The sequence below is a fragment of the Castor canadensis genome, chromosome 15 (genome assembly GCF_047511655.1).
Source record: "Castor canadensis chromosome 15, mCasCan1.hap1v2, whole genome shotgun sequence".
Classification (NCBI taxonomy): Eukaryota; Metazoa; Chordata; class Mammalia; order Rodentia; family Castoridae; genus Castor; species Castor canadensis.
In genome coordinates this window covers 48,929,775-48,942,185 of record NC_133400.1, presented here as the reverse complement: position 1 = coordinate 48,942,185, position 12,411 = coordinate 48,929,775, and the positions used below count along the sequence as shown (strand labels likewise).

At 43.2% G+C, this 12,411-nt stretch overlaps 1 pseudogene; it reads right to left on the bottom strand.

Moving 5' to 3' along the window:
- Positions 1-226: 226 nt before the first annotated feature.
- Positions 227-8,240, bottom strand: LOC109677076 (uridine phosphorylase 1-like; annotated as a pseudogene).
- Between the last annotated feature and the right edge of the window lie 4,171 nt (positions 8,241-12,411).

Sequence of the window (12,411 nt, the reverse complement as noted above, 5' to 3'; positions counted from 1 at the left end):
CTCACCAGAACATTCTTCATGAAGCTCCCAGTCAGGCTACAGAAGTTGAAAAAATCCTCTCACTTGAAAAAAGAAAATCTGCATGTTTCATCCATGACTCCTTACCCACTAAGGCAACCCAGTTTCCAAAATGATTATGTAAGGTGTGTTCCTAATCAAACAAAAAGAGATTTTGCCCAGCAGTTTTATTGTACCTAATTGCAGATGTTTGACACAGAGCTGGGCCTCAGGATTTCCCAAGGCTTTTCTTGATGAAGTTACCCACCAGCTGCTGTGGTCTCTGTTGGTACTCAGCCAGCACCTCGTGTGGGCTGCTGATCTGGTTCCCCTGCAGTTGGTCCAGGAGGGTGGCACACACCATGGCTTCTGTGAACAAAAAAGACCACATCAAGACTAAGTGTAAAATGTCTGTCTTAGTCCACTGAGAAGGAAGAGAGAGCCAGGAAGCTCTCAGAATAGGCCTGTATTACCTCTCAGAAAACCAGTTGTGTTCAGAGTAACAGCAGGGGATAGTTGATGGGTAGTGCAAAACAGGAACAGCACTGGATCCAGGAACTCCAGGAGCTTCACTCACTCCCACACCAACTTGCCCTATCTATTCACCTCTTGCTTTTCCTTCAAAAAGAAATTTCCAAGCAAGCTGAGCACTATGCCTCATGCCTTTAGACCAGGGTGCTCAGAAGGTGGGGATTGGGGGGGATCAAAATTTGAGGGTCCCACAGGCTGGGCAGGAAAAAAAAGCTGAGAATCTATCTGAAAAAACACTAATGTAAAAAGTACCTGAAAAAAACACTGAAAACCCTAAAGTAAAAAGTTACAGAGCATGTGCCTCACAAATGAGCAAAAATTCCAGTTTACCAAAAAGAAAAGGAAAGAAGGAAGAAAAGGAGGGAGGGAAGAGGGGGTAGAAAAGAAGGAAGGAAGGAAGGAGAGAGGAAGAAAGAACAGAAGGGAAGGGAAAAGAGAAGAGAAAGAAAGAAAGAAAAGAGGGAGGGAGGGAAGAAAGAAAGAAAGAAAGAAAGAAAGAAAGAAAGAAAGAAAGAAAGAAAGAAAGGAAGGAAGGAAGGAAGGAAGGAAGGAAGGAAGGAAGGAAAGAAGGGAGGGAGGGAGGAGAAAGAAACAAACAGAAAGGAAGAAAGAGAAAGAAGAAAGAAAGAAAGGTAGAAAGAAAAAGAAAGAAAGAGAAAAGAAAAGAAAGAAATCCCACGGACAGTTCCAACTGCCTTGAAGAGCACATGTTGGCTGAGGTGACTAGGTGCAGGGAATTCTGGGAAGTTTGAGCTGGAATTAAAAAGTGGTTTGGACCAAGGCATGAATTAGTCACAATTGGAAGACCAAATAGTGTGGGTATCTCATTGGCCAATGATCCAAGCTCTGAACTGGATCTCTCTCTCTCTCTCTCTCTCTCTCTCTCTCTCTCTCTCTCTCTCTCTCTCTCTCCATTCCTCCTCCCTCCCTCCTTCCCTGCTTTTCTTCCTCCCTCACTCTCTCCCTTCCTTCCTTCTTCATTCCTCCTCTATCCCCTCCCTAATTATCTCCCTTCCTTCCTTTCCCTTCCCACCTTTCCCTTCCTTCCCTCCTTTCCCCTCCTTCATCCTTTCCTTCCTTCTTTCCTTCTTTTCTAACCACCTTCCCTCCTTCCCTCCCTCCTTCCCTTCCTTTCTTCCTTGCAGGGACAGTAAGGTTACTACATAATGTCATATGACAATAAAAGCACATTGTACACTAGGGCACAGGGATGACACCTTGGTTAGAAACTGAGTTGTAATGCATGATAGATAAAAGGCAGACACCAGCACAAGTATTGCGGTGCTCTAGGAAGAGGAACAATGGCAGTACTCCAGGAAGGGCCAGAAGTGCAGAAATGAAGGAGGAATGGTGCCCAGGCTATCAAATGTCCCTTTACCTCAGAGGCCACATGTACTGCACAAGGCAGCAAAGACTGAAGATTCCATCTCAATGTTTCTGATGTCTGCCTCTTGAGCAGATCACAGATAGGCCTGCTTGTCCTTTGCTGTGTAGGAGAAGAGGGCACCATCCAGACAGCCTTGCCCTGCAGCACAGACACATGAGATCCACCTGCATGCTGTCAGCTCCTACTGCATTCTGGAACCACAGTGACCCTAGGACAAGAGACAGGGGAGGCCCACACAAGCCCTACCTGCTCTCACAAGTACACAGCTGCTCATTAAAACCTCCATGGAAATGTGAGACTGGGTCCACAGCCCCTGTGAGGTCATAGCACTTCAGACAGCAGCCCAGCATTAGCAAGCGAGCTAGGGACAGGCTATGGCTTTCCCTGAGGAGAGATGCCCTGCCATTATCTCACCTTCATAGAAGTCCAAGGTACACATGGTGTTTCCCATGACAGTGTAAACTTACTCAGGTATGCAGAGCACCGCAGCAACTCCTGCACCAGCTGCTCATCCAGGTCTGTACTCCAAAGCACTCACTTCCCCAGGACAAACTGCTCAAACTCCACCTTGAAGCAGGAGCCCACTGCCTGCTAGGAGATGACCACTGAGCCAGGCTCCAGACCTGAAGAAAAAGAAGAGACATCACAGTTGAGGAGGGAGGATGGAAAGCACACAACAAAGCATGGGCAGAAAGTAATGCAATCCATCACCACATCCAAATACTAAAGCATCCAGTCCTTTGATAAAGTCAGTCATCCTTTTTCACATGAGAAGCTCACCTGACTGAATTCACACATAACACTGTGGACAAACAAGTGAAAGTGCAAAGAGCACTGATAGTGCCAGAAGCCTCCACATCCTGTATCAAAGGATACAGTCTTCCATCCTTTCCTGTGATTCCCCATTGATGGCAATCCATCATATAGGGCATCATGATTGTTGTGGAATTGTAACCATGCACTCAAATTTTGTATCAGTCCCTCAGAAGATTTGGCACTTAAATCAAGTGCCTTTACTAAGTTAGGAAAATTAAATTATGGAATTTCCCCAGTTCCACAAGAGGTCAGATCCAGACATGAGGAACAATTGTATATAAGCCTGGCAGTCACCATCAACATCTGAGCCAAACTTGCCACACAGTGGATACAAGCTCCTTCCAATGAACCCAATCTCATTCCATTCTTTGTCCTCAAGAATGGATTAATCCACTTATTGAGATTAATGGGATAATGATATATCTCAGGAGTGGCCAGATTGTACAAGCAAGTTTGGCTAGGTCTAAGACTCTGTCTCTCACCATCATAATGTCTTACACTATCTACAAGATGGCTTCACCAAATGATTCCTTTCAACATAGGATCATAACCATGTGGCCAATAAATTTCTTTTCTTTATAATTTACCTTGTCTCTGGTATGTGATTATCCACACACATAATTTGACAAATTTCAGCAGTTTGCTTTCTCATTAAATCCTATTCTTTCTTTGCCCTCTTTATTCAAAACACCCACAGACACACATGTGCTTGGAACTGGGAACTTTAGAGCTCATTTAAGGACCTTTTTGTTGTCTATGTATCCCACCTGTCCTCCCCCTTTCGTTTGGTTCTGGGTTTCTCATGAGATGATTCAAATATTTGCAGGAATAAGGAGTGGTGGCAGTGAGTGAAGGAGAGGAGAGGCTGAGGAGAAGGAGGAATGGAAAAGGATAAACAGGAAGTCAAGCAAATACAAAGGCACAGTGTGCAGCCCAGATGAATGCACTTGTGCCTGCACAAGGCCTGGCAACTGTCTGCTGCTCATTTTTGGAGATCCAACTGGGAGGATGTGGTGAACAAAATGTAACCATACAAGCTTCTTTTCCCATCTCCTGTTAAGAATCTCTCCTTGACAATAGGAAAAGGGGAACAGGCACTAGAGAAAAGGTTAGATCAAAAAGAATTAACCTAGAAGGTAACACCCACGCACAGGAAATCAATGTGAGTCAATGCCCTGTATAGCTATCCTTATCTCAACCAGCAAAAACCCTTGTTCCTTCCTATTATTGCTCATACTCTCTCTACAACAAAATTAGAAATAAGGGCAAAATAGTTTCTGCTGGGTATTGAGGGGGGGAGAGGGAGGGGGCAGAGTGGGTGGTAAGGGAGGGGGTGGGGGCAGGGGGGAGAAATGAACCAAGCCTTGTATGCACATATGAATAATAAAAGAAAAATGAAAAAAATAAAAAATAAAAAATAAAATAAAATGTATTAAACCAGCAAAAAAAAAAGAATCTCTCCTTGAACAAAGTCAAGGTAGCACACCCTTTGTACCCAATCCCACTCCATGCTGGAGTTGCTACAAGCAGCTCTGGCCCCTCATCCACTCACAGAACAAGAGCCACCTCTACAGCCCTTACCTATCCCACCAGAAGTGGCAATGCAGATGATGGTGATGTTGGAGCACCTGGCATGGTACAGCAGCTTGATGCGTTCATGTAACATGATGGTGATGGAAGGAATACCTATATCATGCTGGAATCAAGAGAGAGATGCCAATAGCTAGCCTACAGTTGTACATTTGCCAACACGGAAGTGCCTTCAGAGCTAGACAATGTGTCACACATCTGTAATCCCAGCACTACAGAAGCAGAAGCAGGATTGTGAATTCAAAGCCACTGTGGGCTACAAAGTGAGACCCTTTCTCACAAAGACACACACACACACACAAACACAAAAGAAACACAAACCAAAAACCAAAACCAACCAGAAGAAGCCCCTCCTTATCAGCGGGTTGGTTCTGTGCAGCATTAGCCTCCCACTGTGAACAGAAAGGGTCAGGACATTATCATGGGATATATTGAGAGACAGGACAAGAATGAGTTGGTGAGGGAGGTCACATTCACATAACTTTCAATACACTGTGTTGGTGTAATTATTCTATTTATTATTACTTTTGTTGTTCACCTCTTGCTGTGCCTAGTTTATACATTAATATGTATCAAGGATGCTGGCTGCAGGTGGCTCATGCGTGTAATCCTAGCAACCCAGGAGGCAAGAGATCATAAGAATCACAGTTTGAAGCCAGCTTGAGCAAATAGTTCATGAGACCCTATCTTGAAAAAATCCATCATGAAAAAGGACTGGTAGGATGGCTCAAGATGTAGGCCCTAGTTCAAACCCCAGTACCAAAAAATATATATATCAAGGGCAAGAATGAATATAGAAGTGTTGAAACCACCATAAGAAGGAGACTAAGGAAGAAAGAAGAAAGATAGAGGGGGTGAGCCAATTCAGGTTAAAATGCAAATATACATGGAAATGTCACAAGGAAACTCCCTGTGTTAGCTATCTTAAACAAACAAAATGTCATTTTTTTCTTTTACAAAATCAAAGAACAAGAGGGTTGAACAGGTCCTGTTTGGGGCTTGGTTCCAGTGGGAGGGGGAGGAGGTGGGGAAAGGGTGAAGAGGGTGAATATGGTGCAGATACTATGAACACGTGGGAAAATGAAAAAATGAGAACTGTTGAAATTATTCCAGAAATGGAAGGGGATAAAGGAGAATGATGGAGGGGGTGAATTCAACTATGATACATTTGATATATTGTAAGAACGTCAATAAACACCACAATGTACTCCCAGCACAATTAAAAAAAGGAAGTTCATATAAACAGTATTGGTGAAAATAAGAAAAAAGAATTTGCCAGTGTCCTAGACACAGGAAATACTTCAGTAGACTAGAAGTAAATGATGTCATGGCTCCCAGCTACATGCTAGATGATGGAGACTGTGAGCTGTGTCAGCTGACCAGAGAGGTGGGGTGGAGGCCCCTGTCAACAGGAAGGTAGCCCTTGCTACCATTGTAGCTCATCATCTGTATTGCTACTGACAAAGGAAATCAAAACAGAAAAAAATGGGCTGGCAGCATGGCTCAAGTTGTAGAACTCCAGCCTAGCAAGCAGGAGATCCAGAGTTCAAACCCCAGTACTGCCAAAAAACATTGGAAACTTCTTTGGTAGACTATGAAGAGATTTCTGGGCTCACTGTAACTGCCAAGTCAAGATTAGTGCTGCAGTATGTCACTGTGTTGTGGCAGAGGGTAGTGGTCCTGTAACTACTATACCCTTGTACAGACAAGACAAACCCTTCAGTATCTCCTTCGATAAAATTCAGCTCCATAACTGCCTGACTGTCCCACATATACCCTGTGTGGACAGCTGTATGGACTAAGATTTGCATTTGCGAATTGAGGAATCCCAGGAGACTGAAACTGAGGACAAGAACTTGTGTCCTATTCACCCCAGCTGTACTTGCTGAGGGCTCACCTTGCTCCTGACCATTTACAGCAAGCAGGTGTTGTAGTACCAGGTGTCTATGTGTGCAAAGGGGCAGGTGCAGGGCTGGAAGAGCCTAGAGACCAAGGAAGAAGCAAAAACTCGCACTCATGGACAGAACTGGTCCAACTTTATACATGGCATGTGGGCAGTCATACACAGATGTTGGGGTACTCATCCCTGGATGTCCAAGTCCCAGCTCGACAGCCACATACTTGATGAAGGAGTTCATCCGAGAGTGGCTCCCAAGAACAGAGACAAACTGCAGCCAGAGAGAAGAGACGCCATGCGCACTGTTTACAGCAGAGATCTTCAAAGTCAGGTCATTAACCAGCAACATCTTTGTTATACAGAAGGTGTTAGAAATGTAAATTCTCTTGCCCTGAACAGACCGACTGTATGGGGAAGGGCACAGCCCTCTGTTCAATGAACTGTTGATATTCAGTGGCACTGTACTTTGATTCAGTATGGGCCCCACAGCGAACAATGCACCCAGCATGACAAATCCAGGGACCCAGCTCCTGCTATCTTTGAGAAAGCAATTCCAGGAACCCTAGCCACCACACCATGGGAAGGTAGTAAAGGGTTCTGAAGAGGGCATGTGTTCGAACTGAGATAGTGTGAGTTTGTCATTGTCCCTACACCTCCTCATGTGACCAGGATCCAACGGCCATCTATGAAATGGACGAGTCAGAAAAAACAGCTCTTAGAGACAATGAAATAAACAGAATAGCAACACGCATCTAGATTTCCAAGCAGATGCAAACACACTCCCTTACTCAGATTCCCTGCTCCTCTTGGATGTGGTTTATTTGTATCTCGCTCCTCTCAATAAAGCATTAGGCACTTTAGTGCCTTTATTTTATGAATTCAATCATTTATTTTTGAGATGGGGTCTCACTATGTTGCTCGCACTGGCTCCAGTGATCCTCCTGCCACAGCCTCCCAAGTAACTGGGACGACATTTCCAAACCACCTGCCTGGCTCAGGATGTTTATTTTGTGCTCTGTTTCAATTCTACACTACAGTTGGAACAGATTAGTGGGGGGCTGATAGTTTCCTATTTTACTTGCTCATTCAAATACTTCAAGAGTAACAATTTGTAAAAATTTAGCACCTCTGAGCCATCTGTGAGTAGGTTTCACTATATCATATAGGAGAATGCTAGTATAAGACAAATTCCTAGAATTTTTTTCCCAATAGAATACAGTACTTTTATTTTTATTTATTTTTATTTTATTCATATGTGCATACAATGTTTGGGTCATTTCTCCCACCTTCCCCCTGCCCCCGCCCTTGTCCCCCCCCCACTACCTCCCTTACCCCACCTTACCCCTCACTACCCAGCAGAAACTATTTTGCCCTTATCTCTAATTTTGTTGAAAAGAGAGTATAAGCAATAATAGGAAGGACCAAGGGTTTTACTAGTTGAGGTAAGGATAGCTATACAGGGAGTTGACTCGCATTGATTTCCTGTGCATGTGCGTTACCTTCTAAGTTAATTCTTCTTGAACTAACCTTTTCTCTAGTTTCTGGCCCCCTTCTCCTATTGGCCTCAGTTGCTTTAAAGTATCTGCTTTAGTTTCTCTGCGATGAGGGCAACAAATGCTATCTAGTTTTTTAGGTGTTTTACCTATCCTCATACCTACCTTGTGTGCTCTCACTTTATCATGTGATCAAAGTCCAATCCCCTTGTTGTGTTTGCCCTTGATCTAAGTCTGCATATTAGGGAGAACATACAATTTTTGGTCTTTTGGGCCAGGCTAACCTCACTCAGAATGATGTTCTCCAATTCCAACCATTTACCTGCCAATGATAACATTTTGTTCTTCATGGCTGCATAAAATTCCATTGTGTATAAATACCACATTTTCTTAATCCGTTCATTGGTGGTGGGGCATCTTTAAATTCCTAGAATTAAAGCATGGGTTTTACCTTCACATCACCAAATATAGCATGGAAATCCTGTGTACTTGTTGTGAGGCTGAAGTGGTAGAGAATGTCTTCCTTCATTGTCTCTATGTTGGATTTGAAAGCTGAATGAGGCAGTCACTGCAAAAACAAGAAAGCAGATCTATAGGCCATGGGTGCTGATTGCCGCAGTATCACCAAAATGCCCTGTGTGAGAAAGAGGTGTGAGGCAGGTGTTGTAGGAGGGACAAAAGCAGACTCTGGGAATAAGATAACCTTATATTGCCAATGTCCCACTGTCCATCTCCTTCTATTTAACTCCTCTTGCTATCTAAAGTCCCTACCCTTTGAATGTACTCAGCAAAAATTCAGTAGAGTCCAAAAAAGTACAAGGATCAGATATTCAATCATGGCATATGGTTGCTATAGGTAGGTACTGGCCAAATCAAATTAATATAAATGAAAACTTGAAGCTGGGCACTGGTGGCTCACAATTGTAATCCTAGCTACTTAGGAGGCAGCCAGCCCAGACAAATAGTTCCCAAGATTCTATCTAGAAAAAAAAAACACTAAGAAAAGGGCCGATAGAGTGTGTCAAGGCCCTGAGTTCAAATGCCAGTCCAGACAAAAAAAAAACCCAAAATATTGACTGTTAAAAGTAACTTTATATGGCTCATTGTATATGTTTCTGTGAATCTTGGTTGCTAGACTGACAACACAAAATTTTACATTTGTGATTTCAGCTTGCAAATACCAAATTGTAGAATCTTCTCAAAATTGTGTTCATGTAAATAACTAAATGAATTTTAGCTTCTGATGTAACATGAATGCCTCTGCCTGGAGGCTTCAATTGGCAAATCTTATACTAAGTAATTCAAATCTCTGCTGTCTATGCAAAAAAATTAAGCTATGTGTTCACCATAGGAAATAAGTTCAGAAAAAGAGAAAAAATCACCTCTCCTCAGAGAGCACCCAGAAATAACTTTTCCAATCTGCAGGTCTGTATTTTCTTTTTCTTGTCTTGTGGCACTACCTACCACTTCTCAGTACAATGTCCTCATCAGTGGCAAGAGAAGATAATCTCTTCATTTTGCTTTATTTTCAGATCCAATACTGGATGATTTATGGATGTCTCACATTTCATGCTCATTGGGCAGCAGACTTGTTCTACAACAGGAGTTGGCAATCTTATTTTATAAAAGTCAAGAAAGTAAGTGTGATTTTGCAGCTCACTGAATTTCTGTCACAATGATTCAGTCTGCTATTCTCTCATAAAAGCAAGATACACTACACAAAGGATGAGTACATGTGACTGCAATGAAATTCTATCTACAATAAGAGCTACCCAAGGTCTAGACAATTCCATCTCCAGACCCCAAGCTTCCTGAGACTCAAATACCAACATGGGTCCCTCGACAATGCATGTATTCTGAATCCCACAGATAGGTGTGTTCCCAAGCAAGGGAGTGCTGGGGCTGCTTGACTGCTTCATGTACAAGTGTGAGTGATACAGAGACACAGAATGACAGGTAAACTCTCAGCAGTGACCACGCATGGCACAGAGTCACACAGAGGGACTGGGCTCATTAGATCCCAGGCACAGGTGTTGTCAACCTTATCAGCGGTAGCAATCAAGCTGCCAGAGGCACAGGACACATTTATCTGCCCTGTGTTCTTGGCTTCCTGAAAAGCATACTCACCCTTCAGATTCAGAAATCATTTTAATTGGGGGAAGATTTTTTTCTAGTGACTGAATTGAGAATTGAGTGTGCTTAGTTCCATAGGGGGAGCAATGACAGGAGGGACTCCATTTTGGATGAGAGGCAGTTTAAGAACAGATATCTAAAGAGGCATGGGAAACAACAAGCTTCTGAGAGAAATAACAAGCCCCTTACCAAAGTAATAAGATGTTGGTCTACAATGTGTGTAGCTGACCCCAAGGCCAGGATGAACTGACCAGACTCTCCTGGAACATCTGGTTCCCTAAGGAGAGGGATGGTCAGATTTATGAGAAGTTGACTAAGCCCCAACCAATCACATATATAGAACACTTGGACATGAGCCAGTGAGTGTCCTATGTCGTCTCCTAGACTTCAGCCATTGTTTGACTTAGCCCTTTCACTAAGTCCCACCCATTATGGTGCTTTGTTGTCCTTTCAATAAATTTTGTGCTTGCATTACTCTTGACTCCTGGTCTAGTGTCTTCAATCATCAACTACGCCAGGACACCCATCTAGGGAACAATACTCCTGTACCATCCTTAGACTTTCCCACAATGACATTTTTATCTCTACAAGAATCTGCAATTTTGACCATAACAACACAGCCTACAGTCTGTGGAGCTCCTCTAATGACCATGATGTTTAATGTAATCATGGCCCTGTTCACCTTCAGTGGGCTATGAACACAGAACACAATGAGAAGAGCCTATGTGCATTCTTCAAAGTGACACAAGATGTAATTAATTCACCTGGCCACATATTTCCAAATAGGAAGTGTTTCTTCACCCTTGATTACATCAAGAGCAGGAGAAGGAAGTAGGGTGAGACCAAAAGACTCCAATGATTTTCAAATATGTATCTCTGACATATACCATGATGAGCTAAAAAGGATTTAAAAATAACAAGTTAGAGAAAAAAACACTTCTGTCTACACACAACTAAAGGGAATTTATAGTGTCTCATTCTGCCACTTTATTCATTTAACAAACATTCACTGGGGATCTACTATTGAAGGCATGAAAGTGGACAGGAGGCCACTCCAGGACCCCCAAGGAGAAGTGATAGACATCTGGAGGGAGGGGAGAGGAAAAAGAAAATCAGTGGACTTGAAGTCTGGAGTCTGGGAGTGAGAATCAGTGGTAGAGCATGTAGATGGAAAGAGAGAGAGGGAGAAAGAGAGAAGAAGAAGAAGAAGAAGAAGAAGAAGAAGAAGAAGAAGAAGAAGAAGAAGAAGGAGGAGGAGGAGGAGGAGGAGGAGGAGGAGGAGGAGGAGGAGGAGGAGGAGGAGGAGGAGGAGGAAGAGGAGGAGGAGGAAGAGGAGGAGGAGGAGAAGGAGAGAGACAGAAAAATAAAGAAAGATAAAAGGAGTGAGAATGAGAGAGAGAAAGAAAGGAAGGAAGAGAAACAGGTACTGGGGGGGTAAAAGGGAAGGGGGACAGATAAAAAACAGAAGAAATAAAGAGAGGGAAATGAAGAAAGAGAGAGAACAGGAGAGAGAAAGAAAGAAAGGAGAGGAAAGAAAAGAAAGGAGCATGTAGGAAATTGGTGAACATAAGCATATTTTGCTTTTCTAGCAATCCCTAGACCTAAAAGGCAAGTCATAAGAAGTTCTCACTAGATTTATGAAAATCTTCCAAGAAAGGAGAAAATCATTTAAGATTCAGAAACAAGTCAGAGTTAGATGAGTAGAGGATTTTGTTTAAGAAAAGTGGGCACACATTGCCTTGTCTTCTGAGATCATTTGTTCTAAAGTTTAAGGACAAAGACCCCAGTAACCAAAGCTAAAGGTCTTTGACCGTCTGAACCATGAGACCTCCAGCCCTTAATCCTTCAGCTTCTGGCATGAGAATCACATGTGTTAACATTTGGAAAGTTCTTAGAAAAATGAATGGTTCAAAGAATTCACCATCAACCCAATGCAACCTAGTCCAACCCAACTCAACCGAACCCAACCCAACCAATCCAACCTAATACAATACAATGCATTCCAATCCAACCCAAGCCAACCAACCCATGCTTTAAGCCCAGTCTTACTTGAGATGATTTTCAAGTCACTTTGCTCTGGCTTCTGCTGTCACCATGTTCTCAGTGTGGCAAGAACCTAAGGGAAAAGCATCACACAGAATAGAGTGAATTGATCCAACAGAGACTAGGGTTGTGTGTGGCCCCTTAATGTGGGAAGTCAGTGTATGGTGCACAAAGTGGGATTATTGATGCACTTACATCACAGAGATAATGAAAATGTGTGTGTGTGTGTGTGTGTGTGTGTGTGTGTGTGTGTGTGTATTAAGGAAAAGAAGTGACAAAGATACCCCAAAAGCCCACAGGAGTGGAGCTTAATTCTGAAGAAAACTTGTCCCCTTTTCCTGGTTGCCAGCCCAGCACCCAACAGGATATCATGGTCCCTAGAGTCCATGCATCTCAGCCTGGCCATTCTTGAGTCTCAGCTAGACTCTTACAGGCTTCAAGGATAGCAAGGGATTGAGTGGTGGCCCTATCAAAGGTGGAGCAAAGGCACCAGCTTGAAGGATGCCTCAAGAAGGAGAGTACCT